Raw genomic sequence first — 14563 nt, forward strand, 5'->3', positions numbered from 1 at the left:
TACTTTATCCCTTGGACCTTCTTATTGACGATGAAACACAGAAATCACATCGGAATTAAATAGAAAAGGCACAATGCCGACTTAAGTACAAGAAGACTGACTCTTCCTACTGTCTATGTATCGAACCATTCCTGTGACACTAGTTATAGATACCGATGCTTCACTCCAGGTTTACTGTATCCCTTGGATCTTCTTATTTGCGATGAAACACAGAAATTGCATCGGAATTATATACAAAAGGTACAATGACGATTTAAGTACAAGAAGACTGACTCTTCTTACTGACTATGATTTGAACCATTCCTGTGACACTAGTTATAGATTCCGATGCTTCACTTCTGGTTTACTGTATCCCTTGGACCTTCTTATTGACGATGAAACACAGAAATTGTATCGGAATTAAATACAAAAGGCACAACGCCGACTTAAGTACAAGAAGACTGACTCTTCCTACTGTCTATGTTTGAACCAATCCTGTGACACTACTTATAGATTCCGTTGCTTCACCTCAGGTTTACTGTATCCCTTGGACCTTCTTATTGACGATCAACACAGAAATTGCATCGGAATTAAATAGAAAAGAAACAATGCAGACTTAAGTACAAGAAGACTGACTCATCCTACTGTCTATGTTTTGAACCATTCCTGTGGCCCTAGTTATAGATTGCGATGCTTCACTTCAGGCTTACTGTATCTCTTGGACCTTCTTGTTGACGATGAAACACAGAAATTGCATCGGAATTAAATACAAAAGGCACAATGCCGACTTAAGTGCAAGAAGACTGACTGTTCTTACTGTCTATGGTTTGAACCATTCCTGTGACACTAGTTATAGATTCCGATTTTTCACTCCTGGTTTTCTTTATCCCTTGGATCTTCGCATTGAAGATGAAACACAGAAATTGCATCGGAATTCAATACAAAAGGCACAATGCCGCCTTAAGTACAAGAAGACTGACTCTTCCTACTGTCTATGTTTTGAACCATTCCTGTGACACTAGTTATAGATACCGATGCTTCAGTCCAGGTTTACTTTATCCCTTGGACCTTCCTATTTACGATGAAACACAGAAATTGCATCGGAATTAAATACAAAAGGTACAATGCCGACTTAAGTACCAGAAGACTGACTCTTCTTACTCATTATGATTTGAACCATTACTGTGACACTAGTTATAGATTCCGATGCTTCACTTCAGATTTACTGTATCCCTTGGACCTTCTTATTGACGATGAAACACAGAAATTGTATCGGAATTAAATACAAAAGGCACAATGCCGACTTAAGTGCAAGAAGACTGACTCCACTTACTGTCTATGTTTTGAACCATTCCTGTGACACTAGTTATAGATTCCGATGCTTCACTCCAGGTTTACTGTACCCCTTGGACCTTCTTATTGCCGATGAAACACAGAAATTGCATATGGATTATATACACAAGGCACAATGCCGACTTATGTACAAGAAGACTGACTCTTCTTACTGACTATGTTTTGAACAATTCCTCTGACACTAGTTATAGGTTCCGATGCTTCACTTCAGGTTTACTGTATCCCTCTGACCGTCTTATTGACGATGAAACACAGAAATTGCATCAAAATTAAATACAAAAGGCACAATGCCGTCTTAAATACAAGAAGACTGACTCTTCTTACTGTCTATGTTTTGAACCATTCCTGTGACACTAGTTATTGATTCCGATGCTTCACTGCAGGTATACTGTGTCCCTTGGACCTTCTTATTGGCGATGACACACAGAAATTGCATCGGAATTAAATACAAAAGGTACAATGCCGACTTAAGTAAAAGAAGACTGACTCTTCTTACTGACTATGATTTGAACCATTCCTGTGACACTAGTTATAGATTCCAATGCTTCACTTCTGGTTTACTGTATCCCTTGGACCTTCTTATTGACGATGAAACACAGAAATTACATCGGAATTATATAGAAATGGCACAATGCCGACTTAAGTATAATAAGACTGACTCTTCCTACTGTCTATGTTTTGAAATATTCCTGTGACACTAGTTATAGATACCGATGCTTCACTCCAGGTTTACTTTATCCCTTTGACCTTCTTATTTACGATGAAACACAGAAATTGCATCGGAATTAAATACAAAAGGTACAATGCTGACTTAAGTACAAGAAGACTTACTCTTCTTACTGATTATGATTTGAACCGTTCCTGTGACACTAGTTATAGATTCCGATACTTCACTTCAGGTTTACTGTATCCCTTGGACCTTCTTATTGACGATGAAACACAGAAATTGTATCGGAATTAAATACAAAAGGCACAATGCCGACTTAAGTGCAAGAAGACTGACTCTTCATACTGTCTATGTTTTGAACCATTGCTGTGACACTAGTTATAGATTCCGATGCTTCACTCCAGGTTTACTGTATCCCTTGGACCTTCTTATTGACGATGAAACACAGAAATTGCATTAAAATTAAATACAAAAGGCACAATGCCGTCTTAAATACAAGAAGACTGACTCTTCTTATTGACTATGATTTGAACCATTCCTGTGACACTAGTTATAGATTCCGATGCTTCACTTCTGGTTTACTGAATCCCTTGGACCTTCTTATTGACGGTGAAACACAGAAATTGTATCCGAATTAAATACAAAAGGCACAATGCCGACTTAAGTGCAAGAAGAGTGACTCTTCTTACTGTCTATGTTTTGAACCATGCCTGTGACACTAGTTATAGATTCCGTTGCTTCACTTCAGGTTTACTGTATCCCTCTGACCTTCGTATTGACGCTGAAACACAGAAATTGCATCGGAATTAAATCCAAAAGGCACAGTGCTGAATTAAGTACAAGAAGAGTGATTCTTCTGACTGTCTATGATTTGAACCATTCCTGTGACACTAGTTATGTATTCCGATGCTTCACTCCAGGTTTACTGAATCTCTTGGACCTTCTTATTTACGATGAAACACAGAAATTGCATCGGAATTTAATACAAAAGGCACAATGCCGACTTCAGTACAAAAAGACTGACTCTTCCTACTGTCTATGTTTGAACCATTCCTGTGACACTACTTATAGATTCCGATGCTTCACCTCAGTTTTACTGTATCCCTTGGACCTTCTTATTGACGATCAACACAGAAATTGCATCGGCATTAATTAGAAAAGGCACAATGCAGACTTAAGTACAAGAAGACTGACTCTTCCTACTGTCTAAGTTTTGATCCATTACTGTGGCACTACTTATAGATTGCGATGCTTCACTTCAGGCTAACTGTATCTCTTGGACCTTCTTGTTGACGATGAAACACAGAAATTGCATCGGAATTAAATACAAAAGGCACAATGCCGACTTAAGTACAAGAAGACTGACTCTTCTTACTGATTATGATTTGAACCATTCCTGTGACACTAGATATAGATTCCGATGCTTCACTTCAGGTTTACTGTATCCCTTGGACCTTCTTATTGACGATGAAACACAGAAATTGTATCGGAATTAAATACAAAAGGCACAATGCCGACTTAAGTGCAAGAAGACTGACTCCACTTACTCACTATGTTTTGAACCATTCCTCTGACACTAGTTATAGATTCCGATGCTTCACTTCAGGTTTACTGTATCCCTCTGACCGTCTTATTGACGATGAAACACAGAAATTGCATCAAAATTAAATACAAAAGGCACAATGCCGTCTTAAATACAAGAAGACTGGCTCTTCTTACTGTCTATGTTTAGAACCATTCCTGTGACACTAGTTATTGATTCCGATGCTTCACTGCAGGTATACTGTGTCCCTTGGACCTTCTTATTGACGATGACACACAGAAGTTGCATCGGAATTAAATACAAAAGGCACAATGCCGACTTAAGTACAAGAAGACTGACTCCTCCTACTGTCTATGTTTTGAACCATTCCTGTGACACTAGTTATGGATACCGATGCATCACTCCAGGTTTACTTTATCCCTTGGACCTTCTTATTGACGATGAAACACAGAAATTACTTCGGAATTATATAGAAAAGGCACAAAGCCGACTTAAGTACAAGAAGACTGACTCTTCCTACTGTCTATGTTTTGAACCATTCCTGTGACACTAGTTATAGATACCGATGCTTCACTCCAGGTTTACTGTATCCCTTGGACCTTCTTATTTGCGATGAAACACAGAAATTGCATCGGAATTAAATACAAAAGGTACAATGCCGACTTAAGTACATGAAGACTGACTCTTCTTACTGACTATGATTTGAACCATTCCTGTGACACTAGTTATAGATTCCGATGCTTCACTTCAGGTTTACTGTATCCCTTGGACCTTCTTATTGACGATGAAACACAGAAATTGTATCGGAATTAAATAAAAAAGGCACAATGCCGTCTTAAGTGCAAGAAGACTGACTCTTCTTACTGTCTATGGTTTGAACCATTCCTGTGACACTAGTTATAGATTCCGATGTTTCACTCCAGGTTTTCTGTATCCCTTGGACCTTCGCATTGACGATGAAACACAGAAATTGCATCGGAATTCAATACAAGAGGCACAATGCCGCCTTAAGTACAAGAAGACTGACTCTTCTTACTGACTATGTTTGAACCATTCCTGTGACACTAGTAATAGATTCCGATGCTTCACTCTTGGTTTACTGTATCCTTTGGACGTTCTTATTGACGATGAAACACAGGAATTGCATAGGAATGAAGTATAACAGGCACAATGCCGACTTAAGTACAAAAAGACTAACTCATCTTACTGTCTATGTTTTGAACCACTCCTGTGACACTAGTTACAGATTCCGATGCTTCTCTCCAGGTTTACTGTCTCCCTTGGACCTTCTTATTGACGATGAAACACAGAAATAGCATCGGAATTAAATACAAAAGGCACAATGCCGACTTAAGTACAAGAAGACTGACTCTTCTTACTGACTATGCTTTGAACCATTCCTGTGACACTAGTTACAGATTCCGACGGTTCACTTCAGCTTTACTGTATCCCTTGGCAATTGTTATTGACGATGAAACACAGCAATTGCATCGGAATTAAATTGAGAGGGCCCAATGACGACTTAAGTACAAGAAGACGGATTCTTCCCACTATCTATGTTTGTACCATTCGTGTGACACTAGTTATAGATTCCGATGCTTCACTTCAGGTTTACTGTATCCCTCTGACCGTCTTATTGACGATGAAACACAGAAATTGCATCAAAATTAAATACAAAAGGCACAATGCCGTCTTAAATACAAGAAGACTGGCTCTTCTTACTGTCTATGTTTAGAACCATTCCTGTGACACTAGTTATTGATTCCGATGCTTCACTGCAGGTATACTGTGTCCCTTGGACCTTCTTATTGACGATGACACACAGAAGTTGCATCGGAATTAAATACAAAAGGCACAATGCCGACTTAAGTACAAGAAGACTGACTCCTCCTACTGTCTATGTTTTGAACCATTCCTGTGACACTAGTTATGGATACCGAAACATCACTCCAGGTTTACTTTATCCCTTGGACTTTCTTATTGACGATGAAACACAGAAATTACATCGGAATTATATAGAAAAGGCACAAAGCCGACTTAAGTACAAGAAGACTGACTCTTCCTACTGTCTATGTTTTGAACCATTCCTGTGACACTAGTTATAGATACCGATGCTTCACTCCAGGTTTACTGTATCCCTTGGACCTTCTTATTTGCGATGAAACACAGAAATTGCATCGGAATTAAATACAAAAGGTACAATGCCGACTTAAGTACATGAAGACTGACTCTTCTTACTGACTATGATTTGAACCATTCCTGTGACACTAGTTATAGATTCCGATGCTTCACTTCAGGTTTACTGTATCCCTTGGACCTTCTTATTGACGATGAAACACAGAAATTGTATCGGAATTAAATAAAAAAGTCACAATGCCGTCTTAAGTGCAAGAAGACTGACTCTTCTTACTGTCTATGGTTTGAACCATTCCTGTGACACTAGTTATAGATTCCGATGTTTCACTCCAGGTTTTCTGTATCCCTTGGACCTTCGCATTGACGATGAAACACAGAAATTGCATCGGAATTCAATACAAAAGGCACAATGCCGCCTTAAGTACAAGAAGACTGACTCTTCTTACTGACTATGTTTGAACCATTCCTGTGACACTAGTAATAGATTCCGATGCTTCACTCTTGGTTTACTGTATATTTTGGACGTTCTTATTGACGATGAAACACAGGAATTGCATAGGAATGAAGTATAACAGGCACAATGCCGACTTAAGTACAAAAAGACTAACTCATCTTACTGTCTATGTTTTGAACCACTCCTGTGACACTAGTTACAGATTCCGATGCTTCTCTCCAGGTTTACTGTCTCCCTTGGACCTTCTTATTGACGATGAAACACAGAAATAGCATCGGAATTTAATACAAAAGGACAATGCCGACTTTAGTACAAGAAGACTGACTCTTCTTCTGTCTGTCTTATGAACCATTCCTGTGACACCAGTTATAGATTTCGATGCTTCACTTCAGGTTTACTGTATCCCTTGGACCTTCTTATTGACGATGAAACACAGAAATTGTATCGGAATTAAATACAAAAGGCACAATGCCGACTTAAGTACAAGAAGACTGTCTATTCTTACTGACTATGCTTTGAACCATTCCTGTGACACTAGTTATAGATTCCGTTGTTTCACTTCAGGTTTTACTGTATCCCTCTGACCTTCGTATTGACGATGAAACACAGAAATTGCATCGGAAGTAAATCCAAAAGGCACAGTGCTGAATTAAGTACAAGACGAGTGATTCTTCTGACTGTCTATGATTTGAACCATTCCTGTGACACTAGTTATGTATTCCGATGCTTCACTCCAGGTTTACTGTATCCCTTGGACCTTCTTATTTACGATGAAACACAGAATTTGCATCGGAATTTAATACAAAAGGCACAATGCCGACTTCAGTACAAAAAGACTGACTCTTCCTACTGACTATGTTTGAACCATTCCTGTGACACTACTTATAGATTCCGATGCTTCACCTCAGGTTTACTGTATCCCTTGGACCTTCTTATTGACGATCAACACAGAAATTGCATCGGCATTAATTACAAAAGGCACAATGCAGACTTAAGTACAAGAAGACTGACTCTTCCTACTGTCTATGATTTGATCCATTACTGTGGCACTACTTATAGATTGCGATGCTTCACTTTAGGCTAACTGTATCTCTTGGACCTTCTTGTTGACGATGAAACACAGAAATTGCATCGGAATTAAATACAAAAGGCACAATGCCGACTTAAGTACAAGAAGACTGACTCTTCTTACTGATTATGATTTGAACCATTCCTGTGACACTAGTTATAGATTCCGATGCTTCACTTCAGGTTTACTGTATCCCTTGGACCTTCTTATTGACGATGAAACACAGAAATTGTATCGGAATTAAATACAAAAGGCACAATGCCGACTTAAGTGCAAGAAGACTGACTCCACTTACTGTCTATGTTTTGAGCCATTCCTGTGACACTAGAAATAGTTTCCGATGCTTCACTCCATGTTTACTGTATCTCTTGGACCTTCTTATTGACGATGAAACACAGAAATTGTATCGGAATGAAATACACAAGGCACAATGCCGACTTATGTACAAGAAGACTGACTCTTCTTACTCACTATGTTTTGAACCATTCCTCTGACACTAGTTATTGATTCCGATGCTTCACTGCAGGTATACTGTGTCCCTTGGACCTTCTTGTTGACGATGACACACAGAAATTGCATCGGAACTAAATACAAAAGGCACAATGCCGACTTAAGTACAAGAAGACTGACTCTTCCTACTGTCTATGTATTGAACCATTCCTGTAACACTAGTTATGGATACCGATGCATCACTCCAGGTTTACTTTATCCCTTGGACCTTCTTATTGACGATGAAACACAGAAATTACATCGGAACTATATAGAAAAGGCACAAAGCCGACTTAAGTACAAGAAGACTGACTCTTCCTACTGTCTATGTTTTGAACCATTCCTGTGACACTAGTTATAGATACCGATGCTTCACTCCAGGTTTACTGTATCCCTTGGACCTTCTTATTTACGATGAAACACAGAAATTGCATCGGAATTTAATACAAAATGCACAATGCCGACTTCAGTACAAAAAGACTGACTCTTATTACTGTCTATGTTTGAACCATTCCTGTGACACTACTTATAGATTCCGATGCTTCACCTCAGGTTTACTGTATCCCTTGGACCTTCTTATTGACGATCAACACAGAAATTGCATCGGCATTAAATACAAAAGGCACAATGCAGACTTAAGTACAAGAAGACTGACTCTTCCTACTGTCTATGTTTTGATCCATTACTGTGGCACTACTTATAGATTGCGATGCTTCACTTTAGGCTAACTGTATCTCTTGGACCTTCTTGTTGACGATGAAACACAGAAATTGCATCGGAATTAAATACAAAAGGCACAATGCCGACTTAAGTACAAGAAGACTGACTCTTCTTACTGATTATGATTTGAACCATTCCTGTGACACTAGTTATAGATTCCGATGCTTCACTTCAGGTTTACTGTATCCCTTGGACCTTCTTATTGACGATGAAACACAGAAATTGTATCGGAATTAAATACAAAAGGCACAATGCCGACTTAAGTGCAAGAAGACTGACTCCACTTACTGTCTATGTTTTGAGCCATTCCTGTGACACTAGAAATAGATTCCGATGCTTCACTCCATGTTTACTGTATCTCTTGGACCTTCTTATTGACGATGAAACACAGAAATTGTATCGGAATTAAATACACAAGGCACAATGCCGACTTATGTACAAGAAGACTGACTCTTCTTACTCACTATGTTTTGAACCATTCCTCTGACACTAGTTATTGATTCCGATGCTTCACTGCAGGTATACTGTGTCCCTTGGACCTTCTTGTTGACGATGACACACAGAAATTGCATCGGAACTAAATACAAAAGGCACAATGCCGACTTAAGTACAAGAAGACTGACTCTTCCTACTGTCTATGTATTGAACCATTCCTGTAACACTAGTTATGGATACCGATGCATCACTCCAGGTTTACTTTATCCCTTGGACCTTCTTATTGACGATGAAACACAGAAATTACATCGGAACTATATAGAAAAGGCACAAAGCCGACTTAAGTACAAGAAGACTGACTCTTCCTACTGTCTATGTTTTGAACCATTCCTGTGAGACTAGTTATAGATACCGATGCTTCACTCCAGGTTTACTGTATCCCTTGGACCTTCTTATTTGCGATGAAACACAGAAATTGCATCGGAATTAAATACAAAAGGTACAATGCCGACTTAAGTACATGAAGACTGACTCTTCTTACTGACTATGATTTGATCCATTCCTGTGACACTAGTTATAGATTCCGATGCTTCACTTCAGGTTTACTGTATCCCTTGGACCTTCTTATTGACGATGAAACACAGAAATTGTATCGGAATTAAATAAAAAAGGCACAATGCCGACTTAAGTGCAAGAAGACTGCCTCTTCTTACTGTCTATGGTTTGAACCATTCCTGTGACAATAGTTATAGATTCCGATGTTTCACTCCAGGTTTTCTGTATCCCTTGGACCTTCGCATTGACGATGAAACACAGAAATTGCATCGGAATTCAATACAAAAGGCACAATGCCGCCTTAAGTACAAGAAGACTGACTCTTCTTACTGACTATGTTTGAACCATTCCTGTGACACTAGTAATAGATTCCGATGCTTCACTCTTGGTTTACTGTATCCCTTGGGCGTTCTTATTGACGATGAAACACAGGAATTGCATAGGAATGTAGTATAACAGGCACAATGCCGACTTAAGTACAAAAAGACTAACTCATCTTACTGTCTATGTTTTGAACCACTCCTGTGACACTAGTTACAGATTCCGATGCTTCTCTCCAGGTTTACTGTCTCCCTTGGACCTTCTTATTGACGATGAGACACAGAAATAGCATCGGAATTAAATACAAAAGGCACAATGCCGACTTAAGTACAAGAAGACTGACTCTTCTTACTGACTATGCTTTGAACCATTCCTGTGACACTAGTTACAGATTCCGACGGTTCACATCAGCTTTACTGTATCCCTTGGCAATTGTTATTGACGATGAAACACAGCAATTGCATCGGAATTAAATTGAGAAGGCCCAATGACGACTTAAGTACAAGAAGACTGATTCTTCCCACTATCTATGTTTGTACCATTCCTGTGACACTAGTTATGGATACTGATGCTTCACTTCAGGTTCACCGTATCCCTCTGACCTTCTTATTGACGTTGAAACACAGAAATTGCAACGGAATTTAATACTAAAGGACAATGCCGACTTAAGTACAAGAAGACTGACTCTTCTTCTGTCTATCTTATGAACCATTCCTGTGACACCAGTTATAGATTTCGATGCTTCCCTTCAGGTTTACTGTATCCCTTGGACCTTCTTATTGACGATGAAACACAGAAATTGTATCGGAATTAAATACAAAAGGCACAATGCCGACTTAAGTACAAGAAGACTGCCTATTCTTACTGACTATGTTTTGAAACATTCCTGTGACACTAGTTATAGATTCCGATGCTTCACCTCAGGTTTATGTATCCCTTGGACCTTCTTATTGACGATCAACACAGAAATTGCATCGGAATTGAATAGAAAAGGCACAATGCAGACTTAAGTACAAGAAGACTGATTCTTCCTACTGTCTATGTTTTGAACCATTCCTGTAGCACTACTTATAGATTGCGATGCTTCACTTCAGTCTAACTGTATCTCTTGGACCTTCTTGTTGACGATGAAACACAGAAATTGCATCGGAATTAAATACAAAAGGTACAATGCCGACTTAAGTACCAGAAGACTGACTCTTCTTACTGATTATGATTTGAACCATTCCTGTGACACTAGTTACAGATTCCGATGCTTCACTTCAGATTTACTGTATCCCTTGGACCTTCTTATTGACGATGAAACACAGAAATTGTATCGGAATTAAATACAAAAGGCACAATGCCGACTTAAGTGCAAGAAGACTGACTCCACTTACTGTCTATGTTTTGAACCATTCCTGTGACACTAGTTATAGATTCCGATGCTTCACCCCAGGTTTAATGTATCCCTTGGAACTTCTTATTGACGATGAATCACAGAAATTGCATATGGATTAAATACACAAGGCACAATGCCGACTTATGTACAAGAAGACTGACTCTTCTTACTGACTATGTCTTGAACCATTCCACTGACACTAGTTATAGATTCCGATGCTTCACTTCAGGTTTACTGTATCCCTCTGACCGTCTTATTGACGATGAAACACAGAAATTGCATCAAAATTAAATACAAAAGGCACAATGCCGTCTTAAATACAAGAAGACTGACTCTTCTTACTGTCTATGTTTTGAACCATTCCTGTGACACTAGTTATTGATTCCGATGCTTCACTGCAGGTATACTGTGTCCCTTGGACCTTCTTATTGACGATGACACACAGAAATTCCATCGGAATTAAATACAAAAGGCACAATGCCGACTTCAGTACAAGAAGACTGACTCTTCCTACTGTCTATGTTTTGAACCAGTAATTTGACACTAGTTATAGATACCGATGCTTCACTCCAGGTTTACTTTATCCCTTGGACCTTCTTATTGACGATGAAACACAGAAATTACATCGGAGTTAAATAGAAAAGGCACAATGCCGACTTAAGTACAAGAAGACTGACTCTTCCTACTGTCTATGTATCGAACCATTCCTGTGACACTAGTTATAGATACCGATGCTTCACTCCAGGTTTACTGTATCCCTTGGATCTTCTTATTTGCGATGAAACACAGAAATTGCATCGGAATTATATACAAAACGTACAATGACGATTTAAGTACAAGAAGACTGACTCTTCTTACTGACTATGATTTGAACCATTCCTGTGACACTAGTTATAGATTCCGATGCTTCACTTCTGGTTTACTGTATCCCTTGGACCTTCTTATTGACGATGAAACACAGAAATTGTATCGGAATTAAATACAAAAGGCACAACGCCGACTTAAGTACAAGAAGACTGACTCTTCCTACTGTCTATGTTTGAACCAATCCTGTGACACTACTTATAGATTCCGTTGCTTCACCTCAGGTTTACTGTATCCCTTGGACCTTCTTATTGACGATCAACACAGAAATTGCATCGGAATTAAATAGAAAAGAAACAATGCAGACTTAAGTACAAGAAGACTGACTCATCCTACTGTCTATGTTTTGAGCCATTCCTGTGGCCCTAGTTATAGATTGCGATGCTTCACTTCAGGCTTACTGTATCTCTTGGACCTTCTTGTTGACGATGAAACACAGAAATTGCATCGGAATTAAATACAAAAGGCACAATGCCGACTTAAGTGCAAGAAGACTGACTGTTCTTACTGTCTATGGTTTGAACCATTCCTGTGACACTAGTTATAGATTCCGATGTTTCACTCCTGGTTTTCTTTATCCCTTGGATCTTCGCATTGACGATGAAACACAGAAATTGCATCGGAATTCAATACAAAAGGCACAATGCCGCCTTAAGTACAAGAAGACTGACTCTTCCTACTGTCTATGTTTTGAACCATTCCTGTGACACTAGTTATAGATACCGATGCTTCACTCCAGGTTTACTCTATCCCTTGGACCTTCCTATTTACGATGAAACACAGAAATTGCATCGGAATTAAATACAAAAGGTACAATGCCGACTTAAGTACCAGAAGACTGACTCTTCTTACTCATTATGATTTGAACCATTACTGTGACACTAGTTATAGATTCCGATGCTTCACTTCAGATTTACTGTATCCCTTGGACCTTCTTATTGACGATGAAACACAGAAATTGTATCGGAATTAAATACAAAAGGCACAATGCCGACTTAAGTGCAAGAAGACTGACTCCACTTACTGTCTATGTTTTGAACCATTCCTGTGACACTAGTTATAGATTCCGATGCTTCACTCCAGGTTTACTGTACCCCTTGGACCTTCTTATTGCCGATGAAACACAGAAATTGCATATGGATTATATACACAAGGCACAATGCCGACTTATGTACAAGAAGACTGACTCTTCTTACTGACTATGTTTTGAACAATTCCTCTGACACTAGTTATAGGTTCCGATGCTTCACTTCAGGTTTACTGTATCCCTCTGACCGTCTTATTGACGATGAAACACAGAAATTGCATCAAAATTAAATACAAAAGGCACAATGCCGTCTTAAATACATGAAGACTGACTCTTCTTACTGTCTATGTTTTGAACCATTCCTGTGACACTAGTTATTGATTCCGATGCTTCACTGCAGGTATACTGTGTCCCTTGGAATTTCTTATTGGCGATGACACACAGAAATTGCATCGGAATTAAATACAAAAGGTACAATGCCGACTTAAGTAAAAGAAGACTGACTCTTCTTACTGACTATGATTTGAACCATTCCTGTGACACTAGTTATAGATTCCAATGCTTCACTTCTGGTTTACTGTATCCCTTGGACCTTCTTATTGACGATGAAACACAGAAATTACATCGGAATTATATAGAAATGGCACAATGCCGACTTAAGTATAATAAGACTGACTCTTCCTACTGTCTATGTTTTGAAATATTCCTGTGACACTAGTTATAGATACCGATGCTTCACTCCAGGTTTACTTTAACCCTTGGACCTTCTTATTTACGATGAAACACAGAAATTGCATCGGAATTAAATACAAAAGGTACAATGCTGACTTAAGTACAAGAAGACTTACTCTTCTTACTGATTATGATTTGAACCGTTCCTGTGACACTAGTTATAGATTCCGATGCTTCACTTCAGGTTTACTGTATCCCTTGGACCTTCTTATTGACGATGAAACACAGAAATTGTATCGGAATTAAATACAAAAGGCACAATGCCGACTTAAGTGCAAGAAGACTGACTCTTCATACTGTCTATGTTTTGAACCATTCCTGTGACACTAGTTATAGATTCCGATGCTTCACTCCAGGTTTACTGTATCCCTTGGACCTTCTTATTGACGATGAAACACAGAAATTGCATCAAAATTAAATACAAAAGGCACAATGCCGTCTTAAATACAAGAAGACTGACTTTTCTTACTGTCTATGTTTTGAACCATTCCTGTGACACTAGTTATTGATTCCGATGCTTCACTGCAGGTATACTGTGTCCCTTGGACCTTCTTATTGACGATGACACACAGAAATTGCATCGGAATTAAATAAAAAAGGCACAATGCCGACTGAAGTAAAAGAAGACTGACTCTTCTTACTGACTATGTTTTGAACCTTTCCTGTGACACTAGTTATGGATTCCGATGCTTCACTTCAGGTTTACTGTATCCCTTGGACCTTCTTATTGACGATGAAACACAGAATTTACATCGGAATTATATAGAAAAGGCACAATGCCGACCTAAGTACAAGAAGACTGACTCTTCCTGCTGTCTATGTTTCGAACCATTCCTGT

This window comes from Schistocerca americana, unplaced genomic scaffold, assembly GCF_021461395.2.
Source record: "Schistocerca americana isolate TAMUIC-IGC-003095 unplaced genomic scaffold, iqSchAmer2.1 HiC_scaffold_13, whole genome shotgun sequence".
NCBI lineage: Eukaryota > Metazoa > Arthropoda > Insecta > Orthoptera > Acrididae > Schistocerca > Schistocerca americana.